The sequence below is a fragment of the Gorilla gorilla genome, chromosome 2, assembly GCF_029281585.2.
Source record: "Gorilla gorilla gorilla isolate KB3781 chromosome 2, NHGRI_mGorGor1-v2.1_pri, whole genome shotgun sequence".
Classification (NCBI taxonomy): domain Eukaryota; kingdom Metazoa; phylum Chordata; class Mammalia; order Primates; family Hominidae; genus Gorilla; species Gorilla gorilla.
In genome coordinates this window covers 30,882,604-30,900,541 of record NC_086017.1, presented here as the reverse complement: position 1 = coordinate 30,900,541, position 17,938 = coordinate 30,882,604, and the positions used below count along the sequence as shown (strand labels likewise).

At 34.0% G+C, this 17,938-nt stretch overlaps 1 long non-coding RNA gene across 1 annotated transcript; it reads right to left on the bottom strand.

Moving 5' to 3' along the window:
- Positions 1-298: 298 nt before the first annotated feature.
- On the bottom strand, positions 299-15,390 carry LOC129532708 (uncharacterized). Its single transcript, XR_008678555.2, has 4 exons — positions 15,314-15,390; positions 7,843-7,983; positions 6,614-6,761; positions 299-427 (listed from the first exon to the last, which is right to left on the bottom strand). It is a non-coding gene; the product is annotated as an uncharacterized lncRNA (long non-coding RNA).
- Between the last annotated feature and the right edge of the window lie 2,548 nt (positions 15,391-17,938).

Genomic DNA, 17,938 nt, shown 5'->3' with positions numbered 1-17,938 from the left:
TCATGCATTATTCAGATGGCTTTATGTGTAAGTTTGGGTTTTTAAATATGAAAAAAGCAAATAGTTTGATCAAGCCCAAGTATGTTAAGTGAGGACCCTCAAAATGAAGCAAATTTGTTAATAAAATGTAACATAATGGAAATCTGGACACAGGAAACATCTGGCACAGAATTTTGGCAGATAATTAAATAATTGAATACCTATGACAGCCAGTTAAATGTCATAATCAGTGGATAATTTATTCAAGACATAATCTTATTCATGCCTTATGTACAAAAGGACGTGTTGCCAGATGTGCACGAGGTATAATTTCAGTTCTGCTTTTACAATGGAATTTGACTTCTATTAGTCTACCTTGGCAAGATGTAGCCCTTTAACTGGCGGCTTTCAGAAAACAGCAATTTGGAGACAGCTTTCGCATTGAGACCTTTAAAAGATAATTATTTTTATTCAATTAAAATAGAGTTGGCGGTGAAGAAGAAAATAATTGTACTCATGTATTTTCAAAAGAAACCTACTTATTAATAGTCATTTTAAATCTGAAAACAGATTTTTTTAGACTTTATCATATATTAAGAAATTGGAAAACAGTATACAAAACTGGAAAAAACTAGAGATACAGTCACACATTTAAACATTCTTTCATTGCCTTTTCAAGTAAGATTTAGTGTCTGCGCAGTTTAGACACAGGCCACCTTATTACAGGTCTCTGTGTAGCTCTCCTGGAAATCTTTAAATTTGAGGGAAAGAAAGTGCATCTTCAGTGCCCGACATTGATCTACTGCATGGAAACCGGTTGTCATAGAAAATCACCTTGATTTTCACAGAATTTATGTGAATCATAAATTTTTGTTGAAATAGGCCATTGACAATTGGATAGTTTGTTACTGCAGCATAACACATCTATCCTACTTTGTATACAACTTTTTTGATTCCTCAGGAATTCAGTGTAAACTTACTTACTCCCACTGCTCTAAAAAAGAAACTGAAACTTAAAATTTTTCACACTCTCATATAGAAGCATCAGTCAACAATCAAAAACTAAACCAAAAAGAAACTAATTACCAGTTTTGTCATTGACCAAAAAATATATTACATGTTAACCCTATTCAGGAAATGCAGCTTTTAGATGGATGAATTGCCCACCCAAACAAAACTGGATTTCACTTTATAAAGAATATGAGGATAGTGGTATTGGAAAAACAGTTTCAATCTTTGCTACCACTCCCAACCATATTGACAGAGATGGAAAAAACTAGACTCAAGAAGGCTGATTAATTTATTCAAGTACTGGAATCAAAATTTGAACACAGGTCTCTATAACTCTAGTCTTTCACTGCAGCTTTCTCAGGGTAGGTAAATCCTCCACAAGATTTATAGTTGAAAAGATATTAACATTTGTGGCAGAAAAGGGTTGGTGTTCACCAAAGATTTATGCTCTTTTTCCTGAGCAGCCAGTGATACATTTTCCATCCTCCCTTGCATCTGATGCCTGCGTGAATGTTCTTGCAAATGAAACATAAGTAAAAATGATGTGTACTGCTTCCCAGATTAAGATAATTAAGGAGTGTATGTACCTTCTCTATCCTTGCTCTTTGTCTATTCAATGCTAATGTTTTAAAGGACTATCATGGAGACAATATGTTCCAGAAGGCATAGTCTGCTGGGTGTGTGAATGACTTTGTGGAATAGAAACCCCACCCTCAAATCCCCCATGCCAGAATCCTTGCTGAAAATAAGCCTGAATTTGGCATACTATCTGAGAGAGAAGTAGATTTGGGGTTTAGAAACTGAAATTTTGGAATTTATCTATTATTGAAGTTAGCAGACTAATAACATAATAAAGAAAAGAAATGAAGAGACTCCTGTGGAAATCAGGCCTCAATAAGAGAAAAGGAATTTGGGGGGAAGAGGAACATTTCTTTACTCTCCAGATAGGTCATTTACTATTCCTATTCTAAGCCTGGTCCTTGTGGAGACAGGACAAATCTTACTGAAAAGGAAAAGAAGAAGGTCAGAACAAAGTGAGGAGAAAAACAACAACAACAACAAACCACAGAGTCAATTAAAAGAAGTTCACATTTTAATGTATGAAAAATAATAGAGTATGAGAATAAAGTTAACGAGCAGAGCTTCCTTGGTAACTTTGAAAGCAGATATATTCCTAACTGTCCACTTAAAGTCTGAAATTATTTCAATTTTATTTAACCAAGAGTCAAAATAGTCAATAAGAAGTCCCAATTGCCGTCAGACTGCACTGTTCAATCATATAGCTATTGAGCACTTTTAGTGTAATTAGTTCAAATTGAATGTGTGTAAGTATAAAATATACATGGGATATCAAAGACTTTGTACCAAAAAAATACAAAATATCTCATTAATAATGTTTATATTATTGTAAGTTAGAATATTAGATTGAATAAAATGCACTAATAAAATTAATTTTACCTTTTTCTCTATTTAAAAAAATGTGGCTACTAGGAAGTTTAAATTACATAGAGGCCTCACATTATATTTGTGTTGGACAACATAGTGTTGAGAGATTCACAGGGTGTTTCATTTGTTCCTGCAGAGTAGGGGCTGGGGGTCAGATATATGATGACAAACACTTGTTCAGAGAGGCAACTTTGTCAAGAAAGTAGGAAAGGAAACGAAAGGTCAAACTGTCCTAATAGAATTTAAAGCATGTTATTTATTAAATGAATGTACAAATGAATAGAGAGTACCTTTTCAAAAATACAGTTCAATGACTATCCATAAAAGGCAAAGAAAGCAATCAGACTCTCCCCATCAAATTTTTAAAAAACCACTTTGTTACATTCCATAACCAACATTCTGTGAGCCTTAGAGCAATTTAAAGTCATTATGCCTCAGTTTCCTAGTATTTAAAATAGTGAATATTACGTTTGCTTTGTTTACACCATTATGACAATCAAATTTGAAAACATGCATTAAAGCACTTTAAGAAAGCATGTAAGTGCGCTTCTATGGTAAGAAAGAAAATATCTGCAAATAAGGGGATTTGATATCTGAACTGAGAAAATATAGCTCTTTCTAGGTAATGTTTGAGCTGACAAGTGAGTACATTTGAATGATTTAATGGACACTTAAAAGTTTCTTTTCATTCTAAATCATATTAAGGATTCAATTAGACTTTCATCTTAAAATAGTAATGCAATTACTTCTATGATAAAACAACATTTTTAAAAAGTGACAACATACACTTTCAGCTTCAAATTTGTTCTCTGTCCCTTCAAGCTTATTCTATCACTATATACAACTAAGCAATGTAATACAGAACAATTCTCAACAGCCAGGTAACTTATATTTGATGTAAGCCTGATATTTTAAAACTTATAACAGTACAACATTGCATGAAAAATTATATATGCAATAAACATATAATATATGCATATTCATATATATATATGAATTTTTGAATGGGAAACATATTTGAGGTCTTAGAGAATATACCTCACAAGTTTTTGGGAAAGAACAATGTCTTTATTTCTATATCTACAAGGCTGATCTCAGATTTTGAGTTCTAGTTATGTCTACTTTTACAGCCTATTTAATTATACCCCTAGTCACTGGCATTTTATGTTTTCATTTAATATAAATAATTGCATTTCTGCTTACTATATGTTTCTTTTATTCTGTCATTCTTTGCAGTGTAACACAACTATTGTATGGGTATGAATGTGTCATTTTCCCCATACAGTCTTCAAAACTTTAAATTTTTTTTAAAATGTCTAATATTTGTTATTTCAATAGGTTAAATTAGCATTTTATTCAGATTTTGAGTTGCATTTGTTTAATTACCAGAGTCTAAACCTATTATTGACCACTAAGCATGCTTATTTTTGTCTTTGTCTATTGCAATGTGTGTCTATCATTTTATTATTTATCCTAAATACATTTTATATGGAAAAGGTATTAACTCTTTTCCATCCCATAGACATCAAATACTTTTCCATATATGTCCCTATTTTGTAACTTGTTTTAATCACGTCCTTACTCATATTGGAGGTATACTACTGGTACGGGACTCCTCATCATTTAATTTAATAGTACATATTTTACTTCATTGGCTTTGTATGCCAGGTTATGTAATGCAGTAGTCTAAAGGGGGCTTGGGTGATAAAATTCTTGGGTTCAAACCCCATCCCTAATATCCAACTGCTGTATGATCTCATGTGTGTTGCTTAACTCCTTCTGGTTTTAATTTTCTAATTTTAAAAGTGAAGGTAAGTAATGCTGATGCCTTCATACGAGGGCTATTTTAAAGATTAAACATGATCATACAGGTAAAACTAGGATAATGTCTTAAACACAGTAATTAGTCATCAAGCGATAACTGTTATTGTTATAAGAAACTGAATTATCATGGATATAAGAGTCAGTTTTCCATCTCTCCATTTTGTTACATTTGTTATATCTGAGGTTTAAAGTCATGGGCTGTGAATCATTGAAAAACACAAAGGAAGAACACCAGATTGTTCTTTACTCAGATCCAGATTATCTTACGATTTTGTAGAAATGTTACATAACTTTATGTATGCAGAAAAACAATGTAAACTTCTTGAGGTCTGGGATTGGATTTTCTGCTCTCTATGCCCCAGAAACCTTGCACAGTATTAGGAAACATTAGAGGTGACCCATGATAACAAAACACTAATAAGAACCAGCTTCATTTCTGAGGATTGGCACAGTAATGGCAGGTCCATGAAAGTAATGTCTCCTTTTATTGCTGCTTTTCTTTAGGTTCTAAGAGAAAAGCATTAACTAGTACATTTTTGACCATATCTGAGGACTTCCTGGTGTGTGAGAAGTTATTTTCTTAGTGGAACATAACTTTTCTTTTATGTTAAGTTTGAAATTTTCCATGTTGGGCTTCCAAAATAGCAATTATTCTCAAAAAGATGGATGGCCATTCAATTAAGTCTTAGCAGGAGTATAATGCTTTGCCGTTGTGTGCCATTGATGCCCTTTCATCACCTACAATATCTCCCAAGTACTTTGTCTACAAAAGGACTAAGCAGCTGTGCACAATGGGAAAAGCTTGAACTCTGATATCAGATAAGCCTGCAATTGATTTTGAGCTCAGTCATTTGCTAACTGTGTGACATTAGAAAATACTTACATTCTCTGACCTCTAGTTTTATCTTACAAAAAAGGGAATCAGAATACCCACCTTACTGGGTTGATAAGAGAATTAAAGGTAATGCATGGCAAGAATGTAGCATGCAGTAGGTGCTAACTGAATGATAGTTAATATCAATATAAAGACTAAAATTTTCATACACTCATTTCCCTCAACTGTTTCCGGGAAAGTAGTTACCATATGAGAGAACAGTCTGACATATTTTTGTGGCTCCCAATGGCATCACTAAATCCAATGATTAGTAATGAAGAGAATGAGATACTTTAGTCAAAAATTTAATCAGGCCTGCACTAAATTTTATCTATGGCACTGATTTTAGGTAACGATTTAAACTTTCCAAGTACCATTTTTCCATCTAAAAATGAAAATAATAGAAGTATCTCATAAAGTTGTTTTGTCTAACATGATGTTATAGGTAAAGTTTTGCAGAGTATTAGAGCATAGTGAATGCTCAAGACATCTTTGACATCTTCTAAACCAATTGTTTATATGATGTAAGAATGCCCTCAACAACCACCATAATGAGGAGTTATTTACTCTCTTTGAAGACCTTCAGTTCTCCCTAGCTTGAGTTTTTAAAAGATAACCTAATATTACACTTAATAAAAGCAATGGCTCTCAAAGTCAACCTTCTTGTTTTGACATCTAGGCCAGGTAATTCATTTTCTCAGTCTCAGCTTTCTCATCTGTAAAATGGGAGTGACTAATGGTACCAACCCCTTTTAGGTGTTAAAATAATTAAATAATACATTAAAAGCCCTTCCACATTTCCAATCACATGAGTGTTCAATAAAGACATACTTACTTTAAGTTGGAGACCAAGTTATTGGAATTTCCTTTTATATGTCTACCTGTCTCCTTTTGTATGTCTAAACATTTTTAAAAAATGTTTGGGTTGTCAGTGGCATTTGAACCAGATCTACTCCATCTGGAATAGGTGCTCAGTAAAATAAGACTGAGACCTACTGGGCTGCAGTCCCAAAAGGTTAGGCATTATAAGTCACAGGGTAAGACAGAAGGTCAGCACAAGATACAGGTCACAAAGACCTTGCTGATAGAACAGCAGGAGGTAAAGAAAACGGCCAAATCCCACCAAAACCAAGATTGTGAAGAAAGTGACCCCTAGTCATCCTCACTGCTCATTATACTCTAATTGTAATGAATTTGCATGCTAAAAGACACTCCTACCAGCACCATGACAGTTTATAAACGTCAGGAAGTTACCCTATATGGTCTAAAAAGGGGAGGAACTCTCAGTTCCAGGAATCGCCCACCCCTTTCCCAGAAAACTCATGAATAATCCATTTTTGTTTGTTTAGCATATAATCAAGAAATAACCATAAAAATAGCCAACCAGCAGCCCTTGGGGCTGCTCTGCCTATGGAGTAACCATTCTTTTATTCCTTTAATTCTTAATAAACTTGCTTTCACTTTACCCTGTGGACTTACCCTGAAATCTTTCTTGCACGAGATTTAAGGACCTTCTCTTGGGGTCAGAATTAGGACTCCTTTCTGGTAACAGGGTGACATCAGTGAAAATGGTGAATTTAAAGACTTCTGAAAGGCTGTCACTCCATTAAATCAGCAACAAAAATCCCTGAAAAAAAAAACGGTCAGAATCAACTTTTCAAAACTTTGGAAATTAATCAAAGCTTTGCAGCAACCCAAGTCATATTGAGTCAAAAAAATGAATGACTATCCATAAGACCAGTGAGATTTCTGATGTTTTAACTTACACTAGTCCCATCTCCAACTTCCCAGCTCAGTGGTAGTCTTGAGTATATCAGCTCATATTGCTGGTAATACAGGGAGAAATATCAGTCTCATCATTTGAACTCACTCAAACTCACCTCCTGCTAAACACCTCTCCATTGTGGATGGAGTGGGTCACAGAACTTTCTCAAGTGTTTTAACATCTCTAATGGGTCAAAGAAGACATCACAGAGGAAATTAGAAATACTTGAGTTGAATGAAAAGTAAAACACAACAAAATAGATAGAATGTAACAAAACAGTGCTAAGAGGTTAATCTATAGCTGTAAACACCTACATTAGCAAAGAAGAAAGATCTCAGATAAATAAACCTAAACCTCTACCTTAAGAAACTAGATAAGACAGGCTGAACGCGGCGGCTCACGCCTGTAATCCCATCACTTTGGGAGGCCAAGGCGGGCGGATCACCTGAGGTCAGGATTTCGAGACCAGCCGGCCAACATGGTGAAATCCTATCCCTACTAAAAGTACAACAATTAGCTGGGCATGGTGGCAGGTGCCTGTAATCCCAGCTACTCAGGAGACTGAGGTGAGAGAATCGCTTGAGTCTGGGAGGCCGAGGTTGCAGTGAGCCGAGATCTGCCATTGCACTCCAGCCTGGGTGACAAGAGTGAGACTCCGTCTCAAAAAACAAACAAAAAGAAACTAGATTAGACAAGCAAATTGTATTCAAAATGAGAAAAAGAAAGGAAATAATAAAGACTATTATAGAGAAAAAAATCAGTAAACTTGGTGAAAATATTTAAATGGCATATTTATTTTTGGCACAGTATGAGCAAAACAAGTGGTTGACTGAATGTGATTTAATCTTCCACTTGTCACCTATTTTAGCACCATCCAGAGACATCCATAATGAATGTAAAGCAACAGGATTAAACAGGTCATAAAGGACAATAAAAGTCTTACTTTTTTCCTCAGCTGGAATGTATTTTGCCTGTAAGTACGAGTCACTTGCATTTCAGACTTAAGCACACCCGCATCACAGTCTGGGATAAATGGCTTATAACAGATGTGCACTGGCATATGTTCCTTGCCCGTCTTCATTGCCTTGTGGGAAAGGATTAGGAAAATACTGTTGATAAGTTACTTCTTTCAAATTATTTAAAATAGTTTCACAAGAGTAATTGCTCTATTATAGTTTCTTAGGTGTTCTTATGTAAATTTTAAATTCATACTAATAATGTATCATAAAGTTTCTTTCATGTGTATATTTTCACCTTATTAAGTACCCTTAACTGCATGATCTCAGTTAGTGATGTCACAACATTGGACTTTCACAAAGTATGCAAAAAAAACTTCTACAAACTACTCTGTGTAACTATTATGAGCCACAGATGCAGAGAACAAATATATGTCATCTCTTTATTCTTTAATTAATAATTCTTTAATCATGCAAATTCATCTTGACTTATTAGCAGGAATCTCATCAGTTCTCACCAAGCCTTATTTCTGTCTGCCCTTTAACTGTTCAGGGATCCCAGAGGTTATCTCATTCCAAAGGTAAATCAGCTTCCTCCTGACATCAGGAGTAGAACAATCTGGAGCCTGGTGAAAGTAATACTGCTGTCATTATTGAAGCAGAATCCTGCACAGTCCTTCAGAAATTTGTCTACCTGATAATACAAGGTCCATATACCTACACAGCTCCTAATGTGGTGCCACTTATAGGCTCCAAATTGTAACTTTTTTACTTCACACGCACATATGTAGTTAGTATTGCCCAAAACAAATCTCTTGCTGGATATTTGGATTTAGAGCACTTACTAGAGTTGTCAGACTTAAACTTCTTCTTTCCCCCTAGCAACGCAGGTTACTCAAGCTTAGATTTTCTGCTTCCCAAAGGTGATGTTATTCCAAGAATCTCATTAAACTTACCTGCTACCAATACTGGTTGAAGGTCAAGTAAATCTGCCTAACACTAAAATTAAAAAAATAAAGAAAACCTATTCTTGAGAGTGCTCATGTTCTTGGTTACATATTTTAAGAAGGTAGAAACTAGCATATGGGCCAACACAATACCATTTATAAAATGACTATGGATTAAAATGTTATTTACACAGCACCTGCAATAATTTTAAATAAAATAATATTTTTATCTGAAATGAGTGAAGGGAAACGTACTGTCTGTTTGCTTCCAAGTAGATGCTGGGATTCTTAGACAAAGTCCCCCTTCTGTTTCCTAGTTAGCAATTTGACATACCAGAAATCACAGGAGCTGTGGCCTTACTTATGTCACAAAGGGGACCATGAAGAGCTGGTCTCCATACCCCAGGCCATTTAAAAGGTTCCTAAATAAGTAGTTCTGTTACAGATAAACTGAAATCTCAATGCACAGACCTAAGAAACTGTGATATTTTAAAGATCTCTTTAAAAAAGGAGCCCTTTATTAAAAATTTATGCCTTGGCAGGTACTGTCTACCCTCTAGAAATACATCATCCAAGAACTTAAAAACTATCAAGAACAAGCTTTCCATTCAAGGTTTTGCATTTATAGGTTTTAAACATATCTCTCATACTTTGTTGTCTCCTCCCCAAATTTATTCATTCAAAATAAATGAGCTTAGAATAAACTACATATGCAGAAATATAAAGATAAAATGGACTTGCCCTTAAGAAATTCACATTTTAGTAGATATGTCAACAAATGACTAGAAAGCTATATAACAAGTTCTTTAATGGAACTATGAACAGAGTGCAAAAAAAAAAAAACCCACAGAGAGTGGCTAACTACCTGCAAGAATGTGTCAGAGCAGAGATGGGAATTGAGCTGGTTCTCAGAAAGGTGTGAGCATGGCTGGGCTCCCCATCTGCCACTCAACTAATTATCAGGATTGATTTGTTAGGTTGGGTGCAGTTCAGCACTGTCCCCTTCTTCCCACAACACAAATCTCCCCAGTAAACACTAGAGGCTTTTCTGTAGAAGAGAATAACATTCTTAAATAAAGGGAGATGGTTTTTGAAATGATTTTAGATGAATACCTATGTTTCTACATTAGAAAATCCTCTGAATATTCATTTGAAAGTCATATTGAATGATTCCTCAGGTGATGAAGAAACAGATGGCCATTCTAAGTAGAGAGAAATATATATGTATTTCTCTTAAAGATGACACAGAGAGGTAATAAAGGACAAAATAATTCCACTGGGCTTGGTAATAGAGAGCCCACTATAACCTAATATAAAGGGAAAGAGACAGAGTTAAGGGTGAAGGACACTGATTGTAGGCGAAGTGTAGAAAGACAGGTTGTCAGGTCCTTCGGTGACAATGGGAGCAAAAGAGGTTTTATTTAAGGGAGATATGCAGTTAAGTTCGATTTTTGCAGAGATAATCATCCAGTAGGAGATAGATAACAGTAAGAAAGAATAGTGATGAGATCAGTTACGAAAGGGTTGCCATGAGGCAAGGGAAAATAGGGACATTGGCCAGATAGTAGCAATATTAACATAAAAAGGCAACTGGATTCAAAACTCTGTGGACTGGATGACACAGGATTTGGCAACTGATTCACTGATGTGGGGAGATATCCCAGACAAACTGGTGGCTATTAATCCAGGATACTAAGTGAAAGATAAAGAATGGACTGTGAGGGATGATGGGACCAGAGTGTCAGACACAGAAAGTGTTAAGTTTTAGGGGCAAGAGTGAGACCTGACGGTACACAGTAGGAAACTGAAAATATGAACCTGGAACTTTATGTAAAATCTGGAACTAGAAATCCAAATGTAAGAAGGCACCAGTATTAACAGGTAGCCACAGTCATGGTTGTTTAAGAGAAAACATAGAAAAGGAATTTAGAATGAGACAAGTAGAAGACCCAGGACAAAACCTGGGGAACAACATTTACCTGGTGGCAGAGAAAGAAAATCCAATGAAGGGAATGAAAGATATCTAGTTAGAGATATAAGAAAATATAACTTCCCTTTAAAATGATTTTATTCATGGATTAAATCATTCTATAGCATTTATTATACACCTACTCTATGCCAGTTACTTATGAGGGCTGGAAATAAAATTGTGCATAAAGAAAACATATTTACTGCTCATATAGAGTTTACATATGTGTCCGCAAGAGAATGATGAGTTCACATTTGGAGAGTCTTCAGTTGTCTAAAAAATAGAAAGGTCTCTATAAAAATATATAACGACAGGACAAAAAAATCTGTTTCTTAAGAGACAGGTGAAGAGGAAAAAATGAGGAAGAACTTCATAAATGAAAGAGTACAGATATAGAGGAAGAACCAGGAGAAACTGGTCCCCATAATATGAAGGGATTAAAGCCCTTTGTGAAATGGTGTGTTAATGAAAACACATTATCAGTGGGAATTGCTCAAGTGGAGGCTATTGGTAACTTTAGAAAGCAGCTATGATAAAGAGAAAGCAAAAATGTAGATTATTGAGTTGAAGGAGAATAGAGAAGTATGGCAATTGGACATACATATTTGTTTCCACACCGTTCTGAATTTACATTTAAAAGGTTTTTAAAGAGGCATAAACCCACAGAGAACGAGAGAATATGTGAGAATGATAGCACCAATATTTGGTGACTAGAAAAATTCAGATGAGTGGTAGTAATTGAGCTTATCAGAGAGAGTTGACACCAAACCTGCTGGATGCATATTAGTTTAAAAACTGATGTGGTCCCTAGATTTGACTACCACTCCATTTAAAAAAAAAAAAAAAAAAGCAAGAGAAAGAGACATGTTGAACAATACAACATAGGGGTGTCCCTGAAAAATAAAGAATGTGGATAATTCTGTAAGAAAATTGATCTTGTTTCCTCAGTAAACAAATATCAGTAAATAAAATAAATGTAGAAGAAATTATTATAGATTAAGAGATAATTAACAGATATGTGTGGAATTTGTCTGGATTCAGACTTGGACAAAATTTCAAACTCACTTAGGAGATGATTATGGAAATTTGAACACTGAATAGGTATTTTGTGATTTTTTAAAAATTTTGTAGATGTGTAATTGCTACTGTGTTAATGTTTCTAAAAGAGTTTATCTTTTACAGTAACATAGTGAAGTGTTTCTGAGTGAATGAGTTTGTGATTTCCTTTAAAGTACTCCAACAGTTTTGGTGGTGGAGCAGGGATTTGGAGAATATAGATGAAAAAAGATTGGCTATATATTGATGATTGTTAAAACAGGGTGCTTTGGATGGGGTATTTGATATTTTTCTCTCTATGGTTGTGATTGATATTTTCATAACAAGAGATTTTAAGAAAGAATTAAATAAAATTATCTGAAATATACTGATAAAAATTGAGAGATGATAAATTAATTGGGTTTTACTCTTTCTTCAAAAAGATCACTCTAAATATATTGGAGAAGCTTAATAATGGAAGGAACAAAAACAGTGGCAAAGTATAGGGTTGTTTATTTATTCATTTGCATAATATTCACTGACATTCAGGCAATGTGCTAGATAGGAAGAATTAGAAAATATAATTTAAAAAAAAGCAGGAGAAAGAGACATGTTGAATATTATGAAACACTGAGAGTGTGAAACATTAACAAACGCCAATGTAGAATCTAGAACTGTTCTATCTAATACGGTAGCCACTAGTCATATTTGGCTATTGAACATCTGAATGTGGCTAGCAAAAACTTAACATTTCATTTTATTTAATTTTAATTTATTCAAATTTTAAAACCTAAGCAGTATAAAATACATTTGTGTTACACAACTTTATTATTTTGATAGAGCTATATTTCACTTTAACTATTGCATCATGTGAGATATTATTATTGTATTTTACTGCACATGTTGGGAACACTAATCATTACTAGTATTACACATAAGCTGTTCACCAATCTAGTTGGTGTCTATGGATTGATTCAGTTTGAATGATATTTCACTATGTACTGATTTAAGATTGTAGTATTTTTATTTGAGTATTTTATGCAAACAGCAGCAGTTACAACAGTACCTATGTAAATTGTAATTTATAAATGGATTAAAATATGTATTATTATTTTATAATTAATTTAAGCAAATCGCTTTTCTAGTTTGAAAAATAGATATGGTAATTAAAATTTAATGCACTGAAAAGCACATTGTCATGATAAAACCTCTCAACGTATTTGGTATAGGGGTAGTATAACTCAACATAATAAAGGCCATATATGACAGGCCACAGCTAACATTATACTCAATGGTAAAAGCCTGAAAACTCTTTCTCTAAGATCAGGAACAAGACCAGGATGCCCACTCCTCTCACTTTTATGCAACATAATACAGCAAGTTTTAGCCACAGCAATTAGGCAAGAGAAAGATTTAAAGGCATCTAAATCAGAAGAAAATAATTAAATTGTCTCTGCAGACAATATAATCTTACCATCTAGAACTCTAAAGACACCAACTAAATCTATTAGAACTAATTTAAAGTCCGTAAAGTTGCAGGATACAAAAATTAACATACAAAAATCAGTAGAGTTTCCATACACTAACAATGAACTTTCCAAAAAAGAAATCAGAAAAATCAACTTACAATAGCTAAAAAAAACCCCCAAAACAAAACAAACAAAACAAACATAAAATACTGAGGAAGAAGGGCCAGGTGCAGTGGCTCACGCCTGTAATCCCAGCACTTTGGGAGGCCAAGGTTGGCGGATCCAGAGGTCAGGAGATCGAGACCATCCTGGCTAACACGGTGAAACCCCATCTCTACTAAAAAAATACAAAAAATTAGCCAAGCGTGGTGGCGGGCGCCTGTAGTCCCAGCTACTTGGGAGGCTGAGGCAGGAGAATGGTGTGAACCCAGGAGGCGGAGGTTGCAGTGAGCTGAGATCGCACCACTGCACTCCAGCCTGGGTGACAGAGCAAGACTCCATCTCAAAAAAATAAATAAATAAAAATAAATAAATAAATACTTAGGAATAAATTTTACCAAGAAGGCGAAGAGTATACACACCAAACCTATACAACTTTGATGAAAGAAACTGAAGAAGACACAAATATAGACAGAAAAATATTCTATGTTCATGGATTGTTAAAATATTTCACTATGTAATGAGATCTATAGATTGATTCTCTCTCAAAATTCCAGTAGCATTTTTCACAGAAACAGGAAGAAAATCCTAAAATTCACATGGAACCACAAGACACTAATAGCCAAAGCAATCTTTAACAAAAAGAACAAAGCTAGAGGCATCATACTACCTGACTTTAAAATCTACTACAAAGCTATAGTCTTTGGAACAGCATTGTATTGGCCTAAAAATAGATATCTACACCAATGGAACAGAATATAGAGCCTAGAAATAAATTCATCCATTTACCATCAATTGATTTTTGACAAAGATGCCAAAATTACACAACGCAGAAAGGGGAGTCTCTTCAACAAGTGGTGCTGGCAGAACTGGATATGTATATGTATATGTAGAAGAATAAAACTGGGGTCAGGCATGGTGGCTCACACTTGTAATCTCAGCACTTTGGGAGGCCAAGGCGGGTGGATCAACTGAGGTCAGGAGTTCGAGACCAGCCTGGCCAACCTGGTGAAACCCCATCTCTACTAAAAATACAAAAATTATCTGGGTGTGGTGGCGGGTGCCTGTAATCCCAGCTACTCAGGAGGCTGAGCCAGGAGAATCACTTGAACCCAGGAGGCCAAGGTTGCAGTGAGCCAAGATTGTGCCATTACAATCCAGCCTGGTGACAGAGAGGGAGAAGAAGAAAACTGGATCTTTATCTCACACCATGTATAAAAATAAACTCAAATTGGATAAAAGATTTAAAGCATAAGACCTGAAACTGTATAACTACTAAAATAAAACAAAGTGAAGAAAAATGGACACATAAGATTCATTAAAACAAAGGTACTATACAATTTAAAAAATCAACAGAGTGAAGAGACAATCTACTGTATGAAAAAAATTTGCAAACCATATATATAATAGAGTTAATGTGCAAAATGTGAAGAGTTCTCAAAGATCTTAAAATATAGCTACGACTCAATCCAGCAACCCCACTACTGGGTATATACTCAAAGGAAAATTGTTCATTCAATCAAAAACACACACGCATCTGTAGGTTTATTGCAGTGCTATTCACAATATCAAGGACCTGGAATCCACCTAGGTGCCCATCAGCAGTGGATTGGGTAAAGAAAACGTGGTACATATACACCAGGGAATACTATACAGCCATAAATAAAAACAAAGCCATATCCTTTCCAGCAACATGGTTGGAGCTGGAAGGCATTATTTTAAGTGAACTAAAGTAAAAACAGGAAACCAAATACTGCATGTTCTCACCTGTAAGTGGGAGCTATATATTGAATACACATGAACACAAAAATGGGAACAATAGACACCGGGGACCACTAGACAAGGGAATGAGGGAGGGGTGCATGCCTTGAAGATCTACCTGTTGGGTATATTCTCACTGCCTGAGTAATGGGATCATTGTAACTCCAAGCCTCAGAATCAGGAATTTACTCATGCAACAAACCTGCAGGTGTAGTCTTTAACCTATAATAAAAGTTGAAATTATAAAAATAAATTTACAAATAAATAAACAACATTAATAATATATGTATCTATATATACACAAAAAATAAAGATCTTAAAGAATTCAATAGCAAGGAAAATAATCTAATTAAAATACTGGCAGAGGATCTTAATAGATGTTTCTCAAGACATACAAATGGCCAATGGTATATGAAAAATGCTTAAAACCACTAATCGTCAGGGAATTCAAATCAAAACTACAATGAGACATTACCTCACACCTTTCAGAATGGCTATTATCAGAAAAACAAAAGATAACAAGTATTAGGATGTGGAGGAAAGGGAATTCTTGTACATTGTTTATGGAAATGTAAATTAGTACAGCTATTATGGAAAACTGTTATGAAGAGTTGTAAAAAAATTAAAAAACAGAATTACCACATGATCTAGACATTTCATTTCTTGGTATATAGCCAAAGAAAGAAAATCCATCTGTAGAGACAGCTGTACTCCTTTGTCCATTGTGGCATATTCTAGAATCAACCTAAGTGTCTATCAATGGATGAACGGATAGTGAAAACGTTTTATTTATACATACATATATACACATATGGACTATTATTCAGCCTTAAAAAGAAGAAAATTCTGTCATTTATGATAACATGGATGAATCTAGGAGATCTATAGTGCAACACAGTGATTAAAGTTAACAGCAATGTACTTACACTTGAAAATTCTAACAGAATGGATTTTATTTGCCTCAAATAAATGATGTTTGTGAGGTACTGCATATGTTAATTAAATTGATCTAGCCATTCCAGAATGTATATGTATTTCAAAACATCTTATTTACACCAAATATACACAATTTTTATCTGTCAATTAAAAAAATAAGATGAAACAATACTAAAGCCCTGCACAATTCTAAAATAACAAAACCTACTGGGGGAAGGGGTTAGTTTATCTAGTTTTAAAATTTAAAGCTATTATCTAATTAATAATTTTGTCTTTTAGGAAGGATGTTATGTGAAGTGTAATGTCATCAAAATATTGTTAAAGTCCACGTAATGGCACATCATGAGCATTTAACCTATTAATTTTATCAGTCTTTTTCCTTTCATGGTCTGCCCCACAATCTCAGGAGGCTTGATTGGTCTTATATGATTTATTCCTTAACATAGTCTGATTCCTCTTCAGAAAAAATAAATAAATTGCTGCAGCAGAGCAAAATGGAGAAGTTGCTCGATTTACAAAAACAATCTTGGAAATAATAAAGAGAGCAATATCAAGTGAACATAGTAAACTTGATAGCAAATCATATATAAACAGCCAAAAGAGAATTGAATGAATTAATCACTTAAATAAAAATTAAATGTCAAAAATTTATAAATGATTTTTAACAAGATCTGAGATTATAATATCCACGAGCTATAAAACAGCTTAGATTCCTGTGCATGCTCAAAAAGTCAGTTTTAGATAAAGAGATGGCAAATAAATTATTATTTCAATTATGAAAATTAAGTTAGCAAGTCAAGAAGAAAAAGATTTTAAAAGTTAAGTTAAATTTGAAAGTTAAGGTACAAAACAATTCCCATTGTACACCTTTCTAACAATATCAAAGATTAGTTAATTATACATTTTAAATATTGTAAGTAATTTTTTGGCTTTACAAAAAAATTACAATATAAAACATAATGCCCAATTAAATAGTTGGGCATATTTTGTTTCAATGGACTTTCAAATTTATAAGTCAATGTTGTCAACTTGCAGCCTAAAATATCAACCTCGGGGCATAGATACTTTTGAATATTTTACATCTTTAAAGAATGATTTCAGCTATATATATGTATTTTAAAATATCAGTAAACAGTGCTCTATATTAGGTCAAAAACCCAGACTTACTAAATTTTAAAAATAGAGATTGATAGCTCCCTTACTGCTTTGTTCCACTGTATGATACATGTTGAAAGTCTTTATGGTCTGGTTTTTGAAGTAAGCTATAAAATGTGTCATAAATACGTGAATCATAACCAGTTTTTGGAACTATTGAAAGAAATAAAAGACAACATATCTAATGACCTTAAGTTCTTTGCCAGTGCTCACTGGTTGAGCCAGAAGTTTTAGAAATACATAATATACTGTAACTCCAATTCTAAATTTTCTTGAAATAAAAACGTACTTACCAAATATTCAGTAAGCAAATAAAAATGGCAATATAATGTAGGACTTTTTTGTATTGCATATGAACAAGCTAAATTTAAAGTTTCAAATAAAGACCTTATTTGTGAGCAGAGTAGAGAGGTACTAACATTTATTTTGAAATGAAAACTTTTAAAAATACAATAATATTGATGTTACAAATTTTTCTAATGTGAATCAATTTGCAGAATTGACTGTGCTGTGTAAACTAGCTGCAAAACTACAAGGAAAACTTCTAAAATGTTTTGTTCATATTGTCAAATTTGGAATTGCCCTTCAGTTTATGCAGCTTTCCTTTGAGTTTAATATTAGTAATTCCAAGTTGACACATTAGTTAATTTAC